The 26,883-nt window shown below is 38.0% G+C and overlaps 1 protein-coding gene across 1 annotated transcript in view; it reads right to left on the reverse strand.

Annotated features, from left to right (window-relative positions):
• Nucleotides 1-26,883, reverse strand: part of spmip4 (sperm microtubule inner protein 4) — a gene marked incomplete at its 3' end in the record, with an annotated part of 70,131 nt that overhangs the window by 37,860 nt on the left and 5,388 nt on the right. The gene's annotated exons all lie outside the window — the stretch shown is intronic.

The raw sequence follows: 26,883 nt of genomic DNA on the forward strand, positions 1-26,883 counted from the left end.
TTTTATTCTTAAAATGCTATGGTTATTTTAATGATACACAATTATAGTTCAATCATATAATGCTGATAGAATATTTCATTTATTTATCTTAATATTTTATTTTTCAACAAATCAGTATTTATATGTAAGCATGTTGTTTAGCCTATTATATAAAAAAAGAAGGAGATCTTTTTAAATGGGTTTTCAATACCATTTTAAGACACTATGTATATTCCATGAAATCTAATTTCACACATAAAAGGCTTCTTCTTTATCACAGCTCATTAACTAATATACAATGCAGAATATCATATTCCAGGCAAAAGAATTAAGAAAGATTATTGGCCAGTTTAATATATAACATAACAACTAACAGTATGGCAATGCACTCTTTGCACTGCTTTGCTACGCTGAGAATGCAATATCTCCTTGAGTAACTGCAAATGCCTTCATCACACAAAATAACCAATATAGTCCGAAGGAGATGACAATTATAATGTTATGATGAGGCTATTTATATAATAATAACAATAACAATTACATTCAGCAGAAATATCGAAAAGCTCCAATTTATTTTATGATACTGAACCAATATGAAGAACTGAAACCCGCTAAACTAGAGGCAGTGTGAAATAAATAGGCTATTAACATTAATGTATGCATATTTGCGCCGGAAACTTGACGATGACAAGTTAATTTAGCATATAAATTGTTCATTTCTATGTCTAGATTTATGTCATAATAACTTTGGGCTTTGCTAAACACACAATAAAGAATCTTATTATATATGAATTATTCATCTTGTTGCTACATTACAGTGTAACAATGAATTGGAAGGTTGGTAGTTTGCAAAAATAAATCTGGATGATAATCAAAGCATATGCAGTCTGCTCATGTTTTTTATATTCTTAAAGTAACAGTATAATGGATGAGGTTTAGTCTGTTACTAAATGTATAGCCTATAAATTAAAATTTTGAGTAAACTGCTGTGGTTCAATGGTTTGCTCTTTTTACAGTTAAGATGGACACGTGGCTCAGAGTTTGTTTTAAAGAGTGTAAAAGGATATATCCAAATATGTTGTCACATTTAATTGTCATCCTTTGTTGTATTTAAAGTCCAAGAGCCTATAAGGCCAAACATTTAAATTGAAAGGTCAAAAGTGATTTATATTACATTGTTATTCCCAAATCCCAACTGTTTTTAGTTCAACATTTTGCCATAAGTGAATGCCGTAAGAAAATGTAAAGCAATGCCTCTCTGGGCTCATAAGCCTCTAAAAGTCATCTTCAAATCCTTGTGTTTTGAAAAAAACACAGTGCATCCAATAAATAAAAAGCTCTATTTTCACAGTATAAGCTGAGATTTATAACCGCGCACATGAAAGTCAAAAAGCGCACTCTAGAATTCCCAGTAAAGTTCAGCTAGTGTTTTCCGCAGCTCGAGTGCTGACAGTGGAGTGCGTCCAACCCTGTCTGCTCTTAACCTTCCTGACAGAGAACTCTATATTAATTGGCCCAAGCTGCCAGTGTCAGGTTTGAGTTCAATGATTATTTATACTGAAACAATACAGTCAGATTCTTCAGGTTTATATAAGTATGTTGCTCGTATGCTTTTCCCTTAAGGACGAAAACTTGCTTTAAACCCAACTCCCTGCTACTCACGCCAGGCTCCACGGCTCATTGGCCTTTGAGTTAATGCCGAAACTACTGTAGATGTTTTTATGAAGATGCTCCAGTCCACAAATCAATTACGGGTGGGGAAAAGTTTGCGCGTGCCTATCTCCCCTCGCCGTTCTCCATCCTCTTCTGTCTGCACGCCTCCCACAATCAAAGAGATCTCAGTGCTTTGACTCGCTGGTGAAAAATTCATGTGAGAGAAGTTACGCAACTCTAGCTCTTAATCGGCTCTTCAGTGCATTTAAAAACAGGCTTAAACAAAGATCCAGAGAGAAATGGAATTATAGGGACTGGAGACTATACTCCTTTATCTTCCTCTGTCTGTCTCTCTTTTTTATGATAGGTTATCAGCGCAATGTTGCATAAGACTTCAGAGGAGGGAATAGGAATTATAAACCTTTGAGTTATTTTTGGATAATAGAACTTCACTGCTGACTCCAGTGAAAGAGGTTGTACACTAGTTTCTTTTTAGAAGATCTGTTAAATCCACAAACAAATGACGTGTGATTGTCTAATGGCTGAAGCCACACTATATCTTTTAATGCAATCTTTGAAAAGATTTACATTACTGAGTGAGTACATAAAAAGCGTTCTTGCCTAAAACAGTAATTTATATTTTGAACAGGCAGGTCAGATTTGATGGGAAATTTTGCGTCACTCGTGCTTGCTGTTTACGTCTTGTCAGAAAGTAATAGGGGTGTAACAGTTCTCGGTAAAAAAACTGAATCGTAATGTTCTCCATCCATGGTTTGGCACGCACTTGCACCTTCATCGCGGCTAGCTGGCAAAACAATTTTCTCCAAAGTACACTTTGTGCGAGGTTACCACCAAGTGGTAAGTGGCATGGGCTTGCCCCACCTCCGTTAAATGAATTTATAAAACAGAGGACAGATTGTGGTATTGGTGCCAGGTCTATCATTAGAGGGGATTGCGAGGTGCCATATAGGCAAACATATTTTGGTCAGAAAGTATTATCCGTAATAGGGAGCAAATACTGGAATAGTTTACCACAGTCAATAAGACAATGTTCTACTTTTTAAATTTCAGCTGAAAAAGTGGCTTATGACGAATCAGTTGTGTAAACATTTAACTTAGACATTTTTATAATGTGTTTGGGGTACAGTATTTGTCTCTTTGTAGTGTGTGTATAGCTAAGTATTTGTTCTTGCGTGTACCTGTCTAGGGACTGCGGATGTAAATTAGCAATGTTAATATACTAATGTTCATTAACATGCTTTGTCCCTATCAAATAAATAAACAAACAAACAAGGGCCGTTCCACCCGGACGACATTCCGAAAACTGCCGTTGTCACCCCTTTTGGGTTATTTGAGTTCATGCGAATGCCGTTCGGCCTGAAAAATGCTGCTCAGACTATTCAGAGGCTCATGGACTCTGTGTTAAAAGGTTTTTGTCTGCCTGGATGACATTTTGGTCGCAAGTACATCCAAGGAAGAACATTTGTCAAATCTCTGTTCTCTTTTCGAATGCCTTAGCACTCAAAGACTTATCATTAACCCTGCCAAGTGTCAGTTCGGCCTTTCGTCTATCGATTTTCTGGGACACTGAATTGCTAGCGAAGGCACATGCCCATTGCCTTCAAGGGTGGCGGCAGTTAAAGGGTTAGTTTACCCCAAAATGAAAATTCTGTCAGTAATTACTCACCCTCATGTTGTTCCAACCCCGTAAGACTTTCGTTCATCTTCGGAACACAAATTAAGATATTTTTGATTCAAGCAGCCTATGAAAGAGTGAGACAGCTCTCAGACTTCATCAAAAATATCTTAATTTGTGTTCCGAAGATGAATTTTTGGATGAACTACCCCCTTTAAGGGTTTTCCATTGCCACGCAGTGTTGGGGCTAATGCACTATAAGTAACTACAGTTACGTAATCAGATTACTTTTTAAGTAACTAGTAAAGTAACCATTACGTTTAAATGTACATAAGTACACAATAAGTAACAATAATTAACGCAAGTTACTTTGTTTTTCCATGTATTAACTGACATCTCTCGTCCCCATGTTGAGAGAAATCGGGAGTAAGGTGCAGGGGCGTTGTGTGCGCTGTGTGAAGATGATGGTTATTGTACTTCTAAATGTAAGTAGGCATTAACTCATCTCACTTGCACAAAAACATTCAGTATTTCGCAAAATGAATAAAAACAGTAAAATGCAAACTCAGAATATTATGCAAACCTGCCATAATTAAATATGTTCACACACATATGTGACCCGTGATGGCAAAATGAGTTGGACTGCTCACGGGCTAATTACGAGCTACAGTCAAAACAAGTGAAAAATGTATATTTTGGTCGAATTTGAGGTTTTCACAAACATTTGTTCATTAAGCCCTTTTCTAGCGATCCCAATGCTCCAAATAGCAATTACACATCTAAAAGTATCTTTATTTGTATGTTTTCTGAGAGGAGTACCTTTCCTTTATCCATGAAAAATGCAGATTTTTTCTGTGCTCACTTCTCAACGACTGGCACTCCTTCTCGGCACAAGCTTAGTTTCGGTGAAAATTGCAGTATTCCAACTATATGAATATTCATAGCGAATTCTTGATGACGTGATACTGAAGCAATGAAATGTGATTTTCAAACTCATGGTGATGTAAACAAAATGATATTACTCGCGCTGACTGACAGAGCCGAAGCGTGCGCACAAAGACAGTGCGCGATCCCGATATACATATAGATATTTGGTTTTGACTACTTGTGTGCCAAATATGGAGTTATTACCAGGGATTTTAAGGTATGGTTGCCAGGTGATTTTGTTTTGGAACCTTCAGAAAACTTTAACTCGATTTTTCTCAAATTTTTCTCAAAAATTCACACGTGTCTTTGCTGCTGACCTACGATGATCCAATTCAACCATACTAATAAGCAAAAATGACTTTATTTAAACATCACATTCGTGTTTATTTTTTTTGTTTTATTGCTCAAGTAAGAGTGTTGAACTCTCTTCAACAGCACAGCTGAAAAGTTTGTTTGAGCTGCGCCCTCTACTGTACAGGTGTGAATTTGCATTTCCTTCAGCCTGAGACATTTCACTTTTGGTTTAAAAATCAAACAAGCAAGCCCAGCTTAGACGAGGAAACGTAACGCAAAAGTAATGTAACACATTGCTTTCCATAAAAAGTAACTAAGTAATGCAGTTACTTTTTGTGACTTTATTAGGGAATAACACAATATTGTAATGCATTACTTTTAAAAGTAACTTTCCCCAATACTGTTGCCACGATTAAAGATCTCCAAGAATTTCTGGGAATGGTTCATTTCTATCACAGATTTATTCCCAAAGGAGCTGAGCTTATGTGTCCTCTCTACAGGGCCCTTAATAATGGCAACCCTCGTCACATACTCATTTGGTCCAATGGGATGATTGGTGCTTTTGAAAGCATGGGCTCTAGGAGAGGCAGCCATGTTGGCACATCCGCTTCCCGACGTTCTCTGATTTCGCTGTTGGGGCTGTCCAGGAACATTGGTTCCATGCTGTGCATGGGCATTGGTAGCCACTTTAGCTGCCAACTTTGTCCTAATGAACAAAAATTCAGAGCGTTCGATCGGGAGTAGCTTGACCTTTACCTCGACACTCGACTTTTTAGTCGAAACTTGGCACTTTTGACTTTTGTTATGTCAAAGGTTTTGGAGCCATGGTCCGCCCACCAGCAGTGGCATCTGGCTTACAATTCTGAATCCACTATTGATATTCAACATGTTGTAGGGAAATCCAATGCAGTAGCAGATTGCCTTTCATGAGCAAGCACCAATGTGGGGGTGAATTACTCCAGTATGGACGTGGACCAGGGTTCTGATCCGGAAGCCCAGTCCTTGAAGACAGGGGTCACGGGCCTTAAATTGGTTGATGTCAAGTTTGATGAGGCCGGCGTTTCACTTCTTTGTGATGTTTCATCGCCATCCTGTTGTACCCAGAAACTGGAGATGACATGTTTTTCACGTCATCCACGGTTTGTTGCATTCGGATACAAAAGCTTCCCATAAGTTGATGGCTTCTAAATTTGTCTGCTGCGGGCTAAAAAAAGATGTGAGCGTGTGGTCCGTTTCATGCATCGGCTGTCAAAAAGCAAAAATGCAGCATCATGTTAAGGCATTGTTAACTCGTTTTGAGATACCTGAACATCGTTTCAATTATGTAAATATTGACTTTGTTTGTCCTAAGCTCAACTGCTCCCAATGGTGGATCGGACTAGGTGGCCAGAAGATGTGCTCTTGGTGTCAAAGTCAACTGGGGACATCTCCTCAGACCACAGTTCCCAGTTCACGTCTTAGCTTTGGGCTGCAGTCGCGCATATTCTGGGCATTAAGCTTTATCACACTACAGCTTATCACCCACAAGCAAATGGCCTGTGTGAAAGTTTCCACCACTCCATTAAGTCTGCACTGAGGGCTGCCCTGAAGGATAACAACTGGTATGACCGTCTCCCATGGGTGCTACTGGGACTTTGAATGGCCCCTAAGGAGGATTTACTAGCTTGTTCAGTGAATATTAAATTGAAACCGCCTTATGATGGGCCATTCTTGGTTCTGGAGTCCACAGATAAGACATTCGTTATTGATGTAGGTGGGAGGTCGGAATGTGTCTCAATTGACCACCTTAAAACAGAGACTTGAGCCGCTTTTCCACCGTCGTGTTGAACGGTGCACACGATCTATGTTTAAACTAAACTCATTTAAGTCTTGCCAATTTAAACATTCAAGCGCTAGAAGACGTAAAAGAGAACTGTGAGAAGATTTGTGTGTGCACTCATCCGAAGCGTAGACACGGAAAGCCGCGTCTCAAACAGCATGCAAATATTGAGTTCTCTTTCAAGTCTTGCACTTGAACAAGTGAACGTAAACACTTGAGAAAGACAACGCATAAGTATTTTGGATCAGTGGCAGTATATCTCTGCGTTTTTATTGTTAATCAAACAACAAAAGACAAGGAAATCACTCACTTTTCTTGACTAAATAGCTTTTGTAACTTAAGTAATGATTAATTTTTGTTTAATTTATACAGTGAAGATTATATGCAATGTTATTTTACATTTACTTCATTAAATTTCTGAAAACTACTTTTAGATAAATAACCTGAAAAGCACTGTTTATTTTATATGTATCTTTGCTCTATTGTATTTCTTTGTGCTGTTGCTTGTAGTTTGATTATTTGTTATAATTTTCTTTTTTATTTGACAGTAGTCCTTTTTTCCCCTGAACATAGCACATACTGTACCGAAACCATAACCGCGATGAAAACCGAACCACGAGTAATTTGAACTTTCAGCCCTAGCAAGTAAAGAAAAGATTCTTTATTGGAAGATGCTACTTCCTTGCACGGACAACTAATTTTCATATTAACAAAAAGGTTATTTATAACACCTATAGCATTTTCAAAGCATGGTTCTTTATGGAACCTTATAAAGAGGGTTCTATTTAGCACCAAAAAAGGGTTCTGCTAAGCCAAATAACCCATATTTGGTACTGTTTAGAATAATTTTTTCTTAAGAGTGTAGGTATGTGGGACTTTCTTACTGTCAACAACACCATCAGATTCATCCGGGCATATAGCAACGTTTCGAAGCACAACTGACATATAAACAACGTCTGCTTCCAGGCAGCTGACTTGTTGCCACGTTGCACTATCAGGCAATGACTTTGCTGGCAGCGTTTGATCACAAAGATACCTCACAAAACTGATTTGGGACAGACTTCAGAGGCAGCATAATGATTTAATGATCTGAAACAAAACAGTTGTCTAGACTCTAGAGCAAGCTTTGGTGATAACTAAGCGAATATTTGATCACTACAATACAAATTTCTAGCTAGAAATTTGGTCCAGAACCTTGGTCAGAAACGCACATTTACACACAAACTGACCAGCATTGAAGCTAACATTGGATTCAGACGTGCCGATGCCTTGGAATGCATCCTCCGATGGCAGCATTTCTAGCCTTTGGAAGCAGCCAACAACTAACTCTGCAATTAACTTGTAATTTCATGTTCCAACCAAAGATGGCGATATAGATAGTTTTAATCCACCTGTTATTTACACAGTTGGGAATTGAGACATGCAAGAGGTCGTAATCGTTACCAGAGAATGTCTAATAAGGCGAGAAGTTTCACTCTCAGTACACTTCCGGCTTCTGAACTGGTTGCAGTTCCACTCTGATTCCATATGAGGGCGCTCACAGGGCGAGTGCAGAATGAATGGAGGTCTATGGCGCTATACCAACCAAAATCCACTTTTCTCAGGATATCATTTTTTGTCTAGTAATTTGAATGTTGTATTCGAAAGGAGATGCAAAGAAATTACACATTGCTGGGTGTTAGATTTTTTAGAGTCACTTATTTGCTTAATTTTTTTTTTTAAAGTGTCAATGACGTCATACACATCGTACGACCAGAGATACTGCTTTACGGCAATCCTTCAGTCACTTTGGTGCTTTCGCGCTCTGCACTTTGTTTTCTTTGGCATCGACAACACAGCTGACACAGGTAAATACACGTGCTAGACGAGTTTTTGTTTTGTTTGTTTCTGGTCCCGCTTCGGATGCCACGATGCCTTCAAGCGGTATCTCTGGTCGTAATCAGTCCTTCACTGACCAATCAGTGTTCATTAGCAGAATGCTAGCGTGTTATGGGCAACAACAACTCAACCTGTAAGAAATCGAAAGGACATAAGTACTCGTTCATTCAACTTTCGACCTATAACCCATGTTGAACTTGCAAAACCTACACTCAAATCTGAGATTTCTCAACGGCAATCGGGTGAAAGAGACACATTTAGGCGTCCAGTCCCATAGACTCCCATTCATTTTGCACTCATGGCGATCGCCCCCAGTGGAACTCTGGTGGAACTACAACCAAAATTCGGTACAATTGGACTTAATAGGGAGTGGGCAGGCTCTCCGTAGACGGGCTCTGTCGTTACTTTAATGTGAAACAGATAAATATTGAGTTAAAATGCGTTAACTTATAATAGCCTTGGATTTTTGAAATAGGTTGTTGACAGACCGATCTGCATTGTGTGGAAAGTTTCTTGACATTTCACACAAACAACACACTCTTTACTGAACACTGATATTTTATTGCTTTTGTGTTATTTGTACCTATCACTAGAAGTAAGTATGGATGACTCTACGGGGAGATTTATTTCATAGTCCCCAATTCTCAACATGCTTAACATGAGTGTTTGAGGCTTACACACATTGAGCTGTCATCTTCTCATGGATGATGAGTGATGACACCTGAACCATTTTCAATAGAGGGGTATGAAATGATATACCAGATGAAAGAAGCACTTCGCACATTAGCTTTGTAGTGATAATGTAAACAAAATTCAGTTCCAAGCCCTGACCCTAAAGCACCTGGAAAATTAGAGCGCTACCCTCATTTAGATGGAAATTGCATTATTATTTCCATCTGTATGATTCCGAGCAAGCCTCAGCAGAACTCTTATTATGTTGCTGACGAAACTGCGAGTGTAAGTCGTTTTTACACCAGTAATGAACGACATCACACAGATTCACTAGAACTCTGTGGTATGCTTTTCTCCTAAATTAAAGAAGAAAAAAACTATCTGACTCTTTGAAAGAGGAAATGCAAGCACTAGCTATATCTTCAGTTCTGAATGTTCACGTTCACAGATATTGCTGAATAAGTCACACCCTTTAAATATGATTCCAGCTGTTTTTTTAATAGTACCAATGTTTAATCAAATCTTATAAATGACAAGGCAAGTTTGGCAACTTGGCATATACATGACAGAACAATTGATTCCACCCTGTTACAATTGCTTTGCCTGCTATAAAAACTTGCAGTTGCTATATATATGCCTAAAAGATTGTTTTATCTGCAGTAACCAAAAATAGGCCTCATAAAATTATAATTTACAACATCAATAAACTCTTAACATGCATGCAAAAGTAATAATAAAATAATTTTCATATGCTGTACAGTAGTGTCCTCCAGTGGTAAAAAATGGAAAATTGAGAACATAACTTCTGATTTATGTTCTGTTCTGTTCTATTCCTCCTGTGTGCTGAGGAAGAGTAGGAATAAGATGAAGAAGGATGAAGGACGGCCAAATAAAGCAGACAGGAACCTCCTTTCAAACAGACTAACTCTTTCCTTCTTTAACATTTGTTACAGATAAGTGCAGTGCAAGAGTTGCGCTGAGTTTCTCCTCACGGGATCTTAGAGTTCTCTCTTTCAGGATAATTTACCGCTGCAGGGCCATGTCACCATGACAGCTGACCCCGCCTCTCTGTCCTGACAGGCTAGTTTTGGATTCTTTCAATAAAAGCCCTTTGATTGCGCACTGGGGCACCTCAGGGTTCCCTGAATGGCTGTCAGAGCTGTCAGAGTGATAGACGGGTGGGTATTTTACCTCAGAAAGTAACAAGCGAGGCGTTAACTCTACAAGTGTAAGACCTCTGCCATTCACATGGTAACCTCTCTCAGGCAGATACATTCACTGCTTAAAACCAGACAGCTGAACAAAAGTGGATTGAGATACACCCTTCTACAGCATCTCTCTAAAACTCCCCATAAATGAACAATTCTTTGATTAGCCATACTCAAAATATTTAAATTCAGATTGGGTAATCTGGTTAAGTTGATGTATGAGTGGTAAGTAATGAAAAGATACCGCATTAGCAGTCAGACCGGCATCACGTTTTCTTACTATTTAAAGCTCTATAACACTCTGTTATGCAAAAGTCAAGAATCGAGCACTTATTTACCTTTAAAAAACATTGGAAATGAATTGAGCTGGAGAATGACACTAACTAGGGGTGTAACGATACCCTAATTTCACGATTCGATACATATCACGATACTGAACTCACGATACGATACTATTGCGATACTCCAAGACATATAATAAAAGGTTAAGATTTTTTTTACTGTTGATTAAATGCTAAATTTGATATAATATTGTGGGTGTAAATGAATAGGCTTGGACAATGGTAACACCAGAATAAATATATTCATGATTCTGAACCTGAAAATACTGAATTATTTTAGACGAATATGCTTGAACTCTGTCACTGGCTAGATATATTTAAAATAATGTAGGCCACGGTTTACTGGTAACATAAGACTTATAACATAAGCATTATCAGGACCCACTAATATTCCCCCATTATTATACATTATATTCAACATAATATATTGTAGTTTAATGAACTATCCACGATACATATTGTTGCATTTTTGTATTGTGATATATTGTGACACGATATATTGTTACACCCCTAACACTAACTCATGCAACACTGACACCGATATTGAACTGAATAAATCAACATTGATCTGATGAACTGTGAAACAATTGACAGAAACAACATTGAACTAAATTGAGTAGAATAATGACACTATTACCTTCCTTTGAGCTGCTTTACAGCTGAAGTTAAATTTGTTTCAAAACGTATTCATTTTACACCATTACCACTGTTATTTTCCTGTTTATTAATGTAAAACTGCTTTGAAACAATCTGTATTGTATAAAGCACTATGTGATTTGATTTGGCTATGAAGTGTTGCTTATCATAGGAATAAACAAGCCATTTGGAGGAAAAACACAAAGAGAAAGTAAAGGGCATAAAAGCCAAGCAGTCTCACAGTCTGCAGATGTCCAGTGGGCCGTATAAAAGCTCAAGCTATATGGACAGTGATTGGCCAGATATAGACCCGGTGATGGTCTGTTTCCTGTCGTCTGTGGAAGACAATCTTTCTGCTGTATATGAATATTTTAACAAGGTCAGAAGACAAAGGGCACTTAATGCATTTTACTTATTGATCTACATACTTCACAGACAAACATAAGCTGAGCGGCGTATTCACCACGTGCATAATAACTGATGTGTGAAGAGAGAACATTTTGACAAAGCCTGATAGAATTACCACTGTGGAAGCTGTAAAGAAAAATGGACCTTGTATGAAACATAAGCTTTGAATAACATACATGCACGTCGGCGAACGAGTCAGCGTCCAGCTTTATTCCTGCGTTGTCCCCACAGTAATGCTTTCAGTGGAGGTAAAAAAGCACCATTTGGATTAGAGTGAACTCACCACAAAAGAGCGAGCTGTTGTGTTTGATTTCAGCCAGCAGCTGCCGTACTGTTTTCAACGCAAAAGCATGTCTGTTTTGTGTTTCACACAGAGTCTCAGTTCAAGGTAACATGAAGCGGCCCTCGGCTCCCAGCAGCCTCATTAGTTCTCTAATGCTCTAATCTGTATTGGTTTGTGAGACTGGCCACTCAATAAGGCTGATTTATCTGGGTCTAACATATGGCTGTCCCTGTGCTAACATTTGGACAGAGAAGAGACAAAATGTTTTAGTAGTTCATGTGCCGGATCAAACAAGACGCTCAGAGGCCTCCAGCCTCAAGAAAAATCAGACTATAACCGTGCATGAAAAGCCAGCATTTCTATTCCATGCTGCAATGTACTAGTGTTGCCAAATAACTCTGAATAAGTAACATTAGAAGACCATCTGCATGAAAAGATTTGTTTGACACTGCAAGTAAAAAAAGAAAGAAAAAAAAGACTAATTAAAGGAATATGGGCTCAGTTCAAGTTAAGCTCCATTGGCATGCATTATAATGTTGATTACCACGAAAATTAATTTCCACTTGCCTCTACTTTAAAACAGCAAAAATCTGGGTTACACTGAGGCACTACAATGGAAATTAATGTTAAAATGCTCATTGTTTCAAAAGTATAGTCACAAAACATGCGTTAACATGATTTTAGTGTTAAACTATTGCTTACTAACCTCTTTATGTGTACAGTTATGTCCATTTTTAGAACTTTGTTGCAATGCAACATGACAATGTAACACCTTAAACCCTAAAATGACTGTAAAAAATATGATTTAAATAGCTTTACAGCTTTTAACAGAACAAGTATTGTCAAATTAGAAGCTTCACATTTCTTCATTAAAATCCTCCAAACATTGGCCTCATTCCCTTCTATTCACTTCACCTCTTTAAAAGAAAGAAAATTAAATTATATCTTGTTGTTATAAACATTCTGCAATTGATTGAGCTTAACTTTTTTTTTTTGTTACTTTTTCAGTAAAAATATAAAAAAATCGAAACATTCAAAAACATGATAAATTTACATTAGAAGCAATGCTGCATAAGATATTAAGACTTATTTTCCTAGACAGTATATCATGCATTTTGTCTTACTGCACTGATGATATACATACATAAACATGATATACACTATTAAAGATACTGTATATTCTCTGAAAAAAGTCTCAATACCTTATACAGCACAGCAAGTGAATTCATTTTAAAAGATTTTCAGATATTTTAACCGGACAAATTAGACAAAAGAGCCTGCATTCACTCTGCTCTGTAATTGTACAATAAAGCACAAAGCCAAGCAATTGGAATACTGTAAACAAAAGAATGGTTTGGAAGTTTTCCAAAAAATGTCCTCTTCCTCTGCAATTGTACACTTCTAAATTCCTTTTTTACCATGAACTGAGGCTTCATCCAAACATTACTTTGAACTGAAAGCATTTCACTTGCATTTCATCATCTCTTTGCCTGACAAGGAAACGGAGGGAGAAAGGACAAAAAGACGAGTCTTCCTCTGGTAAGGGAGGACCTCCACTCCTCAACTGATGTGTCTATGATTAAGGGCTCACCCCAGCACCTCCTTTTTTTTGTCAAATGGACATCAACATATAACTCACTTTGCTGGACAAACAAGGACAAGATCTGAGCGGCATCTAGGCAACCTAAAGCATGTCCTCCTCCTCCTCCACTGGGAAGATCTGAAAGATGTTCAGTCGCAGGGATGGGGTGATTGTGCCCGCAGTGGGAGATTACGCTGAAGATTCATGCGAGGTGCAGAGGCTGGAGAATGTGTGGATAGAGCAGCGTTATTTACATTAGTGCACCATGTGAGGCATTCGTCGTCAAATCCTCCCTACAATACACTTATCTGACCTCCAACACAGAGCACAGAGAGAGAGAGAGAGAGAAAGATGGCTGTGTATCAAAAGAAAGATGCCTTCATTCAAATGTCAAGAGGACTCCCTTCACCTCTTTTCACTTCTTTCTTTCTCTGTCTTCTTTCTTCTGACTCTTCTGTTTACCTAGATATCTAGAAAAAAACAGTGTATGCATTTTTGGATGTATTTTTTATTATTATTGATTTAATAATTGAATTACTTTAATTCTAACTTACAGTTTTTTAAAATTGCTTAGACACTAAAAGTAGAGCTTGAGCCCCACTTAGTGAAACCATTCTCATATCCAAGTCTGCAAAACACATAAATTGATCACTTAGAAATCAAAACTAAATTTTTTGAGAAACAAATACATTTTTCACCCTTGCATTTCTGTTTATTTTGTAAATAAATACTGAATTTATCATTATTCGGCTCAAGTCACAGTGTTGATTCAGTTCAGTTCAATAACTGTAAAATTCATTAATTGTACATACATACTGTATATACAGATTTGTGCACATAAGTGTGCGTGTGACATACTCCTGTACACTCCACTGCGCACTGAACAAGCAAAAGACACAAGATAGTAGTGTTTTACATTTTTCAGTTTGGTGTGTATGTGGCTAACCATTTGATGTTTATGTGTAGAGTTACTACGTAAAAACACCATATTTGGAAGAGTTAAAATAGTTTTGAATGAAGTGTTTGCTTTTGCAAGAGATGTCTGATGTTTTGCATGTTGTGTGTGTGTTTTGTGGTTTTGTGTGGATAGTTTCAGAAATTGTGTGTAAGCAATTTGAAAAAACTGTAAAATGTTCACGATCTTAACAGGAAAATAATGTTACAATGCTACAGTAAACACCTGTTAACCGGTTAAAAACTGTTAGATACCTCATTATGAAAAAATATTAGAAAAAAATATTTGTATGCTAAAATACTGTAAAAAAAAAAAAAAAGGAATATAGGGTCACCAGTGGGCTATACCAGTAACCAGCTTGGACCAGATGAAAATTAATTACAGTATCATAAAATATATAGTGGAAATCTATATTATATTTAGAAAATAACTGATGAGTCACCATATGAAATTTATTTTATTTTTACATTAGAGCATTTTATGTTACATTATTTACATTATGCGTTACCCTGATGTTTTGTGTTGGTGTTAATAACTGCACTGTAAAAAGTGAACAGTTGGATCAACTTAAAAAAATTACTTCAATTGGTAACACCTAAAGAAATGACGTTTTCTCAACTTAAATTATCACGTTTTTCGATAAAACGTGATAATTTAAGTTGAGAAAACTTAATTTCTTTAGGTGTTACCAATTGAAGTAATTTTTTAAAGTTGATCCAACTGTTCACTTTTTACATTGTAGTTATTATTAATAAAGACCTATTTTAAGTAACCTTTAGTCATTGTGTGGCCACCTGTATATATCATCAGTATATATTTTAAGAACAAAGCATATCTCAGGAGGCTGACATATTATTGTAATTTGATGACAGTTTATGAAATTATGATGCTGAATTTCATTACAGTGAATTTCTAGCAAACACAGCTGTCATTTTTTTTTACTGTACATAACAGGATTTTGTTTTTCAAGTGTGCTTATTTATTTATTTTGGGGAGGAAAAATCATTGCAAGATACCAGACATATTTCCATCAGCGTTCCTTCAGCACAATGCATTCTGCTGGCTGTGGGCAAAGGAGCGGGGATGCTTGAGCTCTCTACATGTTTCTCTGCTCTCTTTCTCTGACCTTAAAAACAATCAGAGTAAACACACAGAGGCACCCGAGAGAGCCCAGACCCCTACTGTGTCCTCAAAACCTGCACTCTTCAGCGTGCAGCCTTAATCAAACATACTGGCATGCTGTTTACTAGAACACACAGGGGAAACAAAGTGCAGGAGCCCCTAAGTCTCAGCGTTAACCAGGACCATCTGAGCGTGTGTGTGTTTGTGTAAGTGTTTTAGAAGACAGTGGAGTCTGCTGGGTATTTATTGTGTACATTTGATCAGAACATCCTAAATCCTTATATTTGATTTCTTCTCTGTGCTCGATATGTATTCGCGCGTTTGAACAAACACAGAAGTCCGTCTGTGCGACTGCTTCATTTCCTTTCCAGAAAGCCTGTTTCCTGAGCTGTGTGGAGCCCAAATGTGGCTCCTCACAGAGGGAATTCAGAAAAGGATCAATTGCACTTGTTACATCTCAGGTTTCCCTCTCCCCAACCCCCTTACTTCACTCACACAGGACTGAATTCTCAGCTGCAAGCAATTACTGCAAGGACTCACTGACTAACAGTTTCCAGATTGCCTCTTGATGGCCCCCAAATTGACAAAGACAGTCTGGAGTATGGACAATGTAAATCCATTTCTGGTTTTGTCAGTTCCAGACAGCTGGTCGGGGAGACCAAAGGCTGCGGCTTTGAGAACTCAGTGGCAATCTTAACATGTAGACAAATTTTCATCCCCAGCAACCTTTCCATCTCAGAGTAAGGTCATATTCTCTGAATTGCAAATATTGTAGGGCCAAGAAAATATCTGCCAGTTTCTTGAGACGCTGTGTTCAAGCAGAGGCTGACAAGTGGAACTTATAACAGTTTTGGCTCTACTGTGCAAGAGTGTTAATGTGTCATTCATACTGATTGCTTGACGTATTTATGAGTAAACCAATCAGATGCAGTTTAAAAGAAACACAGAGGAAAAAAAAACAATTGTTTCGACTTCAAAGGTATAGTCAAAGAGAGGAAGGACTTTGTTCCAGACTGAGATTTCCACATTGCTACACATCTCTTGATTACATATCCAGTGTTGTTTTGTTCCCTAAATCTACTTGAAACTATCTTTGATGGGATTTTACAGATGTTGAACTGTTCCATGGACTGTTGAACTGTTATTATTGTTGGCTTGTTTGTTTACAGGCTCCAGAAAGAGCAGAAGTAAGACTATCCATTGACAATGTGATGACTGGAGTCCTGCCATATTGCTGGAAGCAGTCGTGAGGACGGAAAGTTTTCTCAAAACGCATGAGAGAAGGAATGGCCTGCAGCCGATGGCTGTCTCGTTCAATTAGTGAGTCAGAGGAGGGACTGTCAGAGAAAAAACATTGCGCTGTGGTTTTGTCATGTGCTTGAGACAAATGGGTGCCAGATGAATGCTTGTATTAGTTTTAGCAGAGACCCGATTTGATATAGAGAATCTTTAGAAAAAATATTTCAATTTCCCCCTATTCATTGTTTATTTTAAAAGGTAAAGTGGTGGATTACCATAGTAGCAAGACTGGAAGCAGAAAGAGGACTAAACAACTGCAGTATTCACAGTTGATATATTGCTGGAAAAACCATGTGGAAAGTGTTTTCCAGCTGATCCATGCTGGTCATTAGCTAGTAGGCAACAACAACAACAACAACATTAAAGCCTGTAACGCCATGTTAAGGTAGTCAAGCTAGTTTTTGAAAAAGTGCTGGTCAGATAGCTTAGACTAGCAAATGACCAACTTGGACCAACAAATGAAAAGTCTGGACCAGCTATTGAACATCTTGGAGCAGCTAATTACCAGCTATATTGACCAGTTTAGACCAGTTAACAGCCCTTTTCACACACAGTCTTTACTGAAAAATTACCGGTAAATTACCGGTAAGAGATCATGTGTAAACAGGACCTTTTCAAAAAGGGAAGTAAGGGAAGTTTGTAACAAATTTGCCAGTAAATTACCGGTACTGCTCTGTGTGAACACGGAATGAAGATTACCAGTATGATCACGTACAACGTCATAACGCGCTGACGTGCTTTTGGCCAATCATAAAGTTCTTATGGAGATGACGTGATTGCTTAGTGCTGTTTACAGTAAGCTTTTTAATAGTTTTTCTATTTAAATATGTGCAAGATGAGATCATCTTTGACCATTGCGCCACGTCTCAGAGCTTTTTCAACACGTCGCACTCGAGACCCTGCCTTCTTTTCCATTCATCAGCGTTGCGGCACTGCAGTTGGTTACTATTATTCATGTCGCGTGTTTAAGAGTAAAAATGCATTCTGTTTGATTATCTTCTTATGCCTTTCACCCAGACGTCAAAAAATGTTGTCAAATTAAACAGATAGTGAAACTAAAGCGCTTCTCCTCTTGCAGCCGGATGAAGACGATGGCGTGGCGTTTAAAGATCACTTCCGATGACTGACATCACAGAATTTACCGGTATTTTGGAGCTGATGTGTGAATGTTCTCTTACCGGTAAAAAGCCAGAACGGCATTGGTTGAGTAAACAGCATATTTTTGTATTTACTGGTAAAGTCATTCTGGCAATTTTACAGTAATTTACCAGGATTGCTGTGTGAAAGGGGCTAATGACTTTCTTGAAGCATGTAATAACCAGCTTGGACCAGCCGATGACCAACTTGAACCAGCTAATGACCAGTTTAGATCAGCTTATAACCAGCTTGGAGCAGCTAATGATCAACTTGGACTAATGACTAACTTGGAAAAGATAGTTTACAACAGCTAATATCTAGCTTGGACCACCTAATGATCAATTTAGACTAGCTAATGACCTGCTTGTACCAGCTATGTACCAATATTATTATTTTGTTTTTGGGGTCTACTGAAACAGGTTTTCATGCTTAAAAGTGATCTCTATTCCCAGTCTGTCAGTAACAATCAGTTTAGTTCTGGTCTCTATGAGCCCCTCCTTCTGAAAATTGCAATGTGCTCTGATTGGTCGGCTGGACCAGTATGTTGTGATTGGTTAACTGCTTCAATACCACGAGTTGGTAAGTTAGTGACTTAAGGCGTCGGCCCTTTATAACTAATTTGGACCAGCATATGACCAGCTAATGACCATCTTAGACCAGCAAATAACTGGAGTGGGATTGAGAACCATTGGTTTAGCCTAGCTAATAACCAGCTTAGGTCAGCTTAACCACTGCAAAGACAAACTGGTAGTTGGTTTGTTGCTGGTCCATTATGGTCTACCAGCCAATGACCAGCTTGGACCAGTTAGAAACTTTCCACAATGTTCCAAAAAACACACCAGCTAGCTTAATCTACATTTTTCAGCTTGTTAAAGCTGTCAAAAAGCTGACTGTCAAAGCAATTCACCAGCATAAGATCAGTTCTTTGTTTTAAATTAAATAGAGCTATATGAGAACATGAAACCCTTTAACAGCTCTGATTAAAAATCAAGCAAAAAGACATTTGAAACTAACTCTGAACATAGACATTTCTCATCTTTAAAGACACAGTAATGATTGCCGGAGAGAGAAGAACAGCCCGTGAAGTCTTTCTGTTTGTAGCCAAACCACAAGCTGCCTGAATAATGACTGTTTCTCTAATTCTTGACCAGCATATCCAATCTCATTGCCCAAAAGCCTGATCACACAGAACAGCTTGCGAGGCCTAAGGGTAAAAGAACTGAAAACAGAGCTTGGCCCTGATTGCTTCTAACACACCGATTTCGGGTTCAAAGCGCACAGCTGTGAGAGAGAAACAGAGCCCCGAGCCGGGAAGGTCAACAGACAGTGTTCGAGGGGATGGGGCACGAAGCGATCCACCCGGAGACAGCCAGCAGCTGCGGAGTGACAGCGTGGGCTGGCTGGACCGCACTCCTCTCTCACCATACAAAGACATCATGCCACATCGCTGTCATGGCTGTCACCAGCTCGTTAACAAAAGAAGAGCCAATCAGAGCTCTGAGCTCAAGATATTGACAAGAGTGCGAAGACTTTGAGTCCTTAAGTAGCCAATCAACAAGGCAGACAGGACAGAAGTTAATTAACCAGAATTCTGTGAAAGGGGATAAAGTGATAATGACATCAACACAAAGGCAAATGAAAGGGCTGGTCGCTTTTGGATTGAATCGCTTAAGATGCGATTTAGCATTCACTCAAAGGAAGTAGCTTATGATGATATACAATGTGCTAAACACATGTTGCTGGAGTTTTCGCAGAGAAATGTGATGTTATTTAAAAACACAAAACTAAAAGTTACAGCATGTGTTTCACCATCCCCCCTATCCTGCCTTGTTTTCACTGTGAGGGCAATGAGAGTTTAAGCATGTCGTTTTTGAAAAAATAATGTTTGTGTGTTTTTCATGCGCTGAGCGTAAATATCGAGCTTTTCTGACATTTGCGCAATATTTATTTGTGGAGGGAAAAGGTTGACATGTTGTGGACGTTCAGCTCATAAAAGAGCTCACTCAGGTCCTGTCCCCGAGTGTGGTCCCACCATGCGCTTCTTGACGTAAATTATTCCCGGCAAGTGAAGAAATGCTTGAATCATTTCATGCAAAATATTGCCTCTGGCCTCTGGGCTGTGTACAGTAATAAATTCTGTTTGGAGCAGGCGATGTTTTTTATTCAAAATATCACAGTGACAGTTTAAAGACTCTGGAATTACAGCTAATTAAAGAGACCTTATAGTGAACCTCAGTGTGATTGGCAGGAAAAAGCTTGAGCATCATTTGCTGAGCTTCCACCTTTCAGAAATGTATACAGCATCAAAATCAGTGCAAAGTCATCTGACAGAACCAACAAAATATTTGTCATAATATTTGTGGCACAGGCTGCAAGTGAGCTACAGGTACAAAAAACAAAACAAAAAAACAATAGAAATCTATGGTCAATAATAAAACCTGTGCCAAGAGCTTAGAAATGCAGTCTTAGTATACATTTTGGTTTTATGGTTTAAAAAAAAAACTTTTAGACAATTATTCACTGACTCTAAAAATGTCATGTGGTGTGACCATCAAATAAAAAGTAATAACATATTTTCCTTGTACCTTGAATTCATTTGAGTCTTATCCATTTAAAAAAATATCTATATATAGTATATATTTCAAGCAAAATATCCTTTGAATTATTTACGACTTTAATTCATGTCGGGGCTGATGTCCTACTGGTTAGCACACAAATCCAACTCGAGGTCCTTTGCTGATCCCGTTCCCCTCTCTCAACCCAACGCTTTCCTGTCAATCTCCACTGTCCTATCCGCTAAAAGAAAGGCCAAACAAATATTTGGGGAGTCGCACAACATGACGTTTTACAACATGAACTAACCTTGCAATTTCATAAAAAGGTTAAATTATCAATATTTTAAGATACCTACTGACCTTCACACATGACCTTAGTCAGGAGCTCATTTGATGTATAATGTATGATTTTTATTGATCATGCATTGATCTTTTTTCTCATGTTTTTAATATTAATCACAATACATTACACTATTTCAAAACCCACCTTATATCTTTTTGCTACTTGTTTCCCTGACCCCTGACTCTCTCAATTTATTTGTATTATTTCATGTCATGTTTCTATGTCATGTTTATTTGTACTTTATTGTAAAGCGACCTTGAGTTTCCTGAAAGGCGCTATATAAAATAAACGTATCATTATTATTATTACATGATCTTGATTTGGTGGGCAAAAGTTTTTCAAATAATAAGCAGTTTTGTTAAAAATATTTTTTCAAAGAAAACTTCATAAGCTTTTATATTTTTAAGGCTTTTTTCTTCCTTAAAGGGATAGTTCACCCAAAACTGAAAATGATCCAATAATTTACTCACCCTCAAGCCATACTATCTGTATATCATATGACTTTCTTTTTTCACCAACTCGACTCTCTCATGAACGAACGTTACCGGAAACTAGTAATTACAGTTTATAAAGTTATAATTTTGGATATTTTTCTTACAAAAACGCTTTACTTCAGAGGGTCTTTATTAACCCCCTGGAGTCGTATGGATTACTTTTATGATGGATGGATGCGCTTTTTTGGGCTTCAAAATCTCAGTTATTCACTCCCATATAAAGCTTGTAAGAGCCAGGATTTTTTTTTTATATAACTCTGATTGTGTTTGGCTGAAAGAAGAATGTTATATACACCTAGGATGGCTTGAGGGTGAGTAAATTAGAGGATAATTTTCATTTTTGTCCTCATTCATCAGGACAGTTGCATCACCCAGAACTGTTTGACTTTATGGCACCTAAAAATATTCAAATTTAATTTAATTCAGTAATGAAACAAATCTCTTTCTTAAAGATGTGAATTCAAATCTTTGAATGTGTGAATTGCATTTTTAATTTATTTTTGAATAAGTAGATCTGGACAATAAAAAAGTCATTGAATCCTAATGCATTTATTGAGAATGTAACAAAGTGGAGGCAAAATAAAAGGCTATGTTTACAAAAAAAACGGAATGCACAAAGCCTCATTCTGAATAGACCCTCAAAAAGAGTAGGCTATTCAAAAGTGGTGGCAAGCTCCTTGGTTCAGATCGGGCTGTGTTGTCCTCAGTGGTGTTTGAGCTTCAGAGTCACGCATGTCTCAGGCTGTGAGGGCACACATCTCTCCCATTCCCAGGGTTTATTATTACAAATAACCACTTCCATCTGCACGCTGACACTCAGTGGGGCACGGAGCCAGAGCAGATGCATACCAGTCTGTCCCTCTCCCAGTGAGAGAAGGTATGTCAGCAAACCCTCTCACCAGATCCTCAGTTTAAAACCACCGTGGACATGGTGATGAAAAATAAGAAATGGACTGGAGAAATCTGGAGGAATTTCGTTTTTGCTTCTCTTTCTGTCACTCTGTCCTCTGTTACTAGCCTGACCCTCACCTTCCACCCTGTGCCTCTTATCTGTCAGTGATCCCTCATTCTCCTGACTGTGATTGGCAGTCCTCAAAGGAAGCTCTCCAACCAGAGTGGAGGAGGTCCTGGTACAAAAGAAAGTCACCACAAAACAAACAATCTGATGGGAATGTGGCGTCTCGCTAACTCACTAATGAGTCCAACAAAGGCATGAGAACTGCATATGGGAGGTTTACAAGTAAATGTTAATGTGATTTTTACTTTAAGGTAAAGTAACATTTTGATTAAAATACTTTCTCCTTTCCCAGTTTAGAGACAATGGTAAGACATTCATAGGTTGCTTACCCCCAAAATGTAAACACTGTGGATCTGGTTTGTGATTTTGTGAACATTTTGTTTTGTTTGAGCATCACCAGCCTGACATGGCAACATTAGCTCAACCAATGGTGTGAATTTGGGGGCAGGACTATCTGGCCAACCAATGGCAGATGAGGTGAGTATCCAGAAAACACGATTTTTGCATTTCTATTTGTCGATGTTATGCATCTATATATGCGTCAATTGTTTGTTTTAGGCTATGTATATGCATATATGAACGCTATCAAATCGATTAATCGTGAAAAGTTTTCGTTTACGTAATATATGTGTGTGTATCTACAATATAAACACACACACACAGCAAAAACGTTTGTTAGATGCGATTAACAGCACTAATACACACACACACATATCTTTGTTAAACATCCCAGTGCATGAAATGTTTAATTTGTATATATACAGTTTCTCAGAATGTAATATTCATTGCTAATGCTTCTGATCTACTATATACTAAGGAATAATTTACTCAAAAATGTAAATTCTCTCATCATTCACTCATACCAAAATTATAGGACTTTTTTCTGCCGTAGACAACAAAATGAGATGTCACATTTTTTTTTGTTTTTTTCTTCCTAAACAGTGAAAGTGAATGGCGATTAGGGGCTGTCATAGTAAAAAAAAAAAAAGGCAAAAAGCATCAGGCAGTTATGAAAGTGGTCCAGATGGCTTGTGCGCTATATTCCTCTATACGTCCTCTAAAGACATCATGATTTGTTACGAGACACACAAGAGGCATCATGCATAATGACCTTTTCAAATAATGACACGTAACCTGGCATGGCACACAAGTATCAATTTAAATTTTGATATTTTCCTCCAGCAAAGCCAGATGAATCACATTTTTTATGCTTTTTTTTTCATTTTGAGCTTGAGAAACCTAGTCATCACTTCCTTTCATAGTATGTAAAAGATACGCGTCGACATTCTGCAGAAGACAGAAAACTCCATACAGCTTTGGAACAACATGAAGGTAACAGAATTGATGACAAGTTTTCCATATAACATTTCTCTAAACACCTTTATGTCAGTTACTATACTTCCCATATAATTCGCTCTTGTAGCTGAATGCTGTATGAATTATTCTGCTGTGGGCTGAGGATTCAATAACTCATTTCAGCTTTGTGGAATAGTTGTGCGTGGCCTGCCAGTGACCCTTTGCTCTTGAGGTGAGGTCAGGCTCTCCTGTAGGCCTCCCAGCTGTCTCTCTCCCTACACCCACACGTCCCTCTCCGCTTGCCCTCGGATTTCTCTCTCTCCTTCTTCACTCCCCCGGTTTTTCCTCTCCCTCTTCCAGAAGGGTTGACAGCTCCAAACAAAACAGGGCCTGTGAGCTGACTGACACATTCTGCCTCTGAAAGGAGAGCATTTAACACGCCTCACACCCTGCACTGCCCACCACACACACACACACACACCCTTAGCCAGCCGAAACAAAACGCCAGCATAGAGAAAAGAGTGGATCGGCCAGAGTTTGGGAGGAATCTGCACCTTGAAGAAGAGAAAAGGGGGAGAAAAGATTTGAGAGAGGGAGGAAAAAGAGTTTTTTCAGGTTCAAAGACAGTCTTTTCTCCCGCCTGCACCCTGTCACTCATCCTGAGCGGGTTGCCCGGAGGATAGCGCTCCTTTTTCATTGGTGTCATTCATCCATCCGTCAGGCTGATGTGCACTCCAATGGGTTTGGTGGAAAGCTGCGGAAACTTCCTGTCAGGGCCTGCCGTGAGATCAACACCTGTTGGAGTGAGACGGAGTGCCGCTTTCCAGCCCGCACACTAAAGCCACATATACACAAACACACACTCAACAAACACAAACAAACCATACTATCTCCTTTCTCACAACTCTATCAGATATATTTATATTAGTGTTAAAAGACATTAACAGTATAAAACTGCAGTTATGTTTGGCTTTATGATGGCAATGCGGATTTGGCATTGTGCAGTCTGAATTTAAAATAACTACACGGTTTACTTTTGAAAGAGGCTTATATGTCTATATATAGGCTATATATATTTTTTTAATGTTTTATTTAAAAAGTTTATTTTATATATATATTTTTAAAATAAACAATGAAAACACATTACATAAAATATAATAATAAAATGAATACAAAATTAAATTAAAAAAAAATTAATAAAGGATTAAAAAAAAAAAAAAAGAAAGAAAAAAAGAAGAAAAAAGCATATAAGCGATTTACAAAAAATCTGATGCCAAATAATTGTTTGAAAACATTCAGATAGATTCGGTATGTGTTTGGCTGGACAATATATATATATATACATATACACACTGTAAAAACAATTCTAACCTCTCCAAGTCAAAATTTTGTAGTGACTGGTCACATCTAAATTTTTAAATTGGCCCAAGTGCAATTCTTGTTGCAATAGTCTGTTAACATTGGCTCAATGAGAAATAATACGTCAGACTAATTGAAAAATTTAGATGTGACCAGTCACTAGAAAATTTTGATTTGGGGATGTATTTTTTTTTACAGTGTATATATATATATATATAGCTTTTGTTGTTCCAAAGCTGTATGGAGTTTTCTGTCTTCTGTAGCAGAATGTTGACACATATCTTTTACATACAATGAAAGTACGTGATGACTAGGTTTCTCAAGCTCAGAATGAAAAAAAAAAGCATAAAAAATGTATGTATGTATGTGTAAATATATATATATAAATAAAGTAGTAGACGAAGTAGTTTTTGTTTAGTAACGTGGAGGGAAGTTGAGAAAGAAACCGGATGTGTCAGTATATTCGGTCTGTGCGTTCGGTCTTAAAGTGACAGCAGCCTGTTATTCCTGCTGTTGTCTGTGTTATTTAATGTTAATAAAAAAAATAAAAAAAATACAGATTTAACAAAGATGAACCTATATTTAAAGGGATATTTCACCGCTGGAAAGATGAATGTGAATTTAAATTGGGTCATTTATGTAGTAGAAATGTGAAATTATTTTAGAAGTTGGTGCCTTCTGAGAAAAGCCAGAATTTTTTTTTTTTGGCTCATGTGGATGAAAGACAACAACTCCCAGAATGCACTTGCTTCGCTGCCCTACTCCCAAGCCACGCCTACCGGTTACAGAGGGCAGTATCGGAAGAAATGATACAACATGGCTACTAGTTGACTCGAAACTGAAAATACACTGTTTTATCGTGAGAGCCCACCCCCTATGGGCGGGTTGAAAACATGCGGAACTAGCTCCTACTACTGGCTGTAGTCTCTAACCTCTGGCCAAAAAAGCCTCAGATGACGCAAAATGACGATTTTTGTGTCATCTGAGGTTTTTTTCCAGACACACAATACAGAAATCTCTCATCTCAGGGGGACATGAGGGAGGGAAACACGGTCATTCGAAAATACTACCGGGTTACCTACTGATACAAAGCTTAATGCTAATCTGTGAAGTATCCCTTTAATTTCTACAGTGAACAAATAGTGTTATTTTAGATTTAGGCAGCTTGTAGGATAAGTGTGTCTCGTAAAGTGTGAGTGCCAAGCAGCATCTCCAGGTGCTCCCTTGAGAACCAGACCAAAAAATGTATGTGCACCCCGTATATAACTACATTTTATAGCTACATTTTTAGTTAACACTTCTATTAATCATTTAATTTGGTAAAAATCAGTCTACCATTAAAAAATTGGTCAAGCTTTCAAATATAAAGAAAAAAAGAAAGAAGAAAATATATATATGATGGCGTCCAAAGACAATTTTGTAAAATATTGGCATACTTGTTTTTCCTTTTCTGTATTTTTAATCAGACTTCAAATGTCTACTTCATCATGATACAAAATACTACATTTACTCATGACTTTTATTCGACCACAGAACCGTTACTTAAACTTCACTCTCACAGCGCTTTTCCCGGCTGAGCAATCTGAGCCATGTATGTTGTCATGAAGCTGTGATGCCAGAGGTGCCGTGATGCTAAATGAACTGACCACAGTCCTGCTATCAGGTACATTCTCATGGAGACCATTAGTGCTGCTGTCCCCTGAGGCAGGCCTTTGAATAATGCATGTGAAAGCTCAGGCTCTCAGTGGCCTGAGGCATATCCACCGCTCTTGTTACCTCTCATGGCATATCCTGTCAGAGTCACAGGTCAACATGTCGCCTGCTGGACTGTGTTACACACGGCTCAAACCACCACAGACAGATTCTGGTTTCAAAAGCAGAGCAACGAAAGTAATCACTGGCTTTTATAAAGAACTCGTAATAGGTGGACAATGGCTGTACTTTTCTTTTTCACTGATTCTGTTCACTTTTCCCCTCCCCTCCTTCCAA

Source organism: Rutilus rutilus (genome assembly GCF_951802725.1).
Source record: "Rutilus rutilus genome assembly, chromosome: 17".
NCBI classification, from domain to species: domain Eukaryota; kingdom Metazoa; phylum Chordata; class Actinopteri; order Cypriniformes; family Leuciscidae; genus Rutilus; species Rutilus rutilus.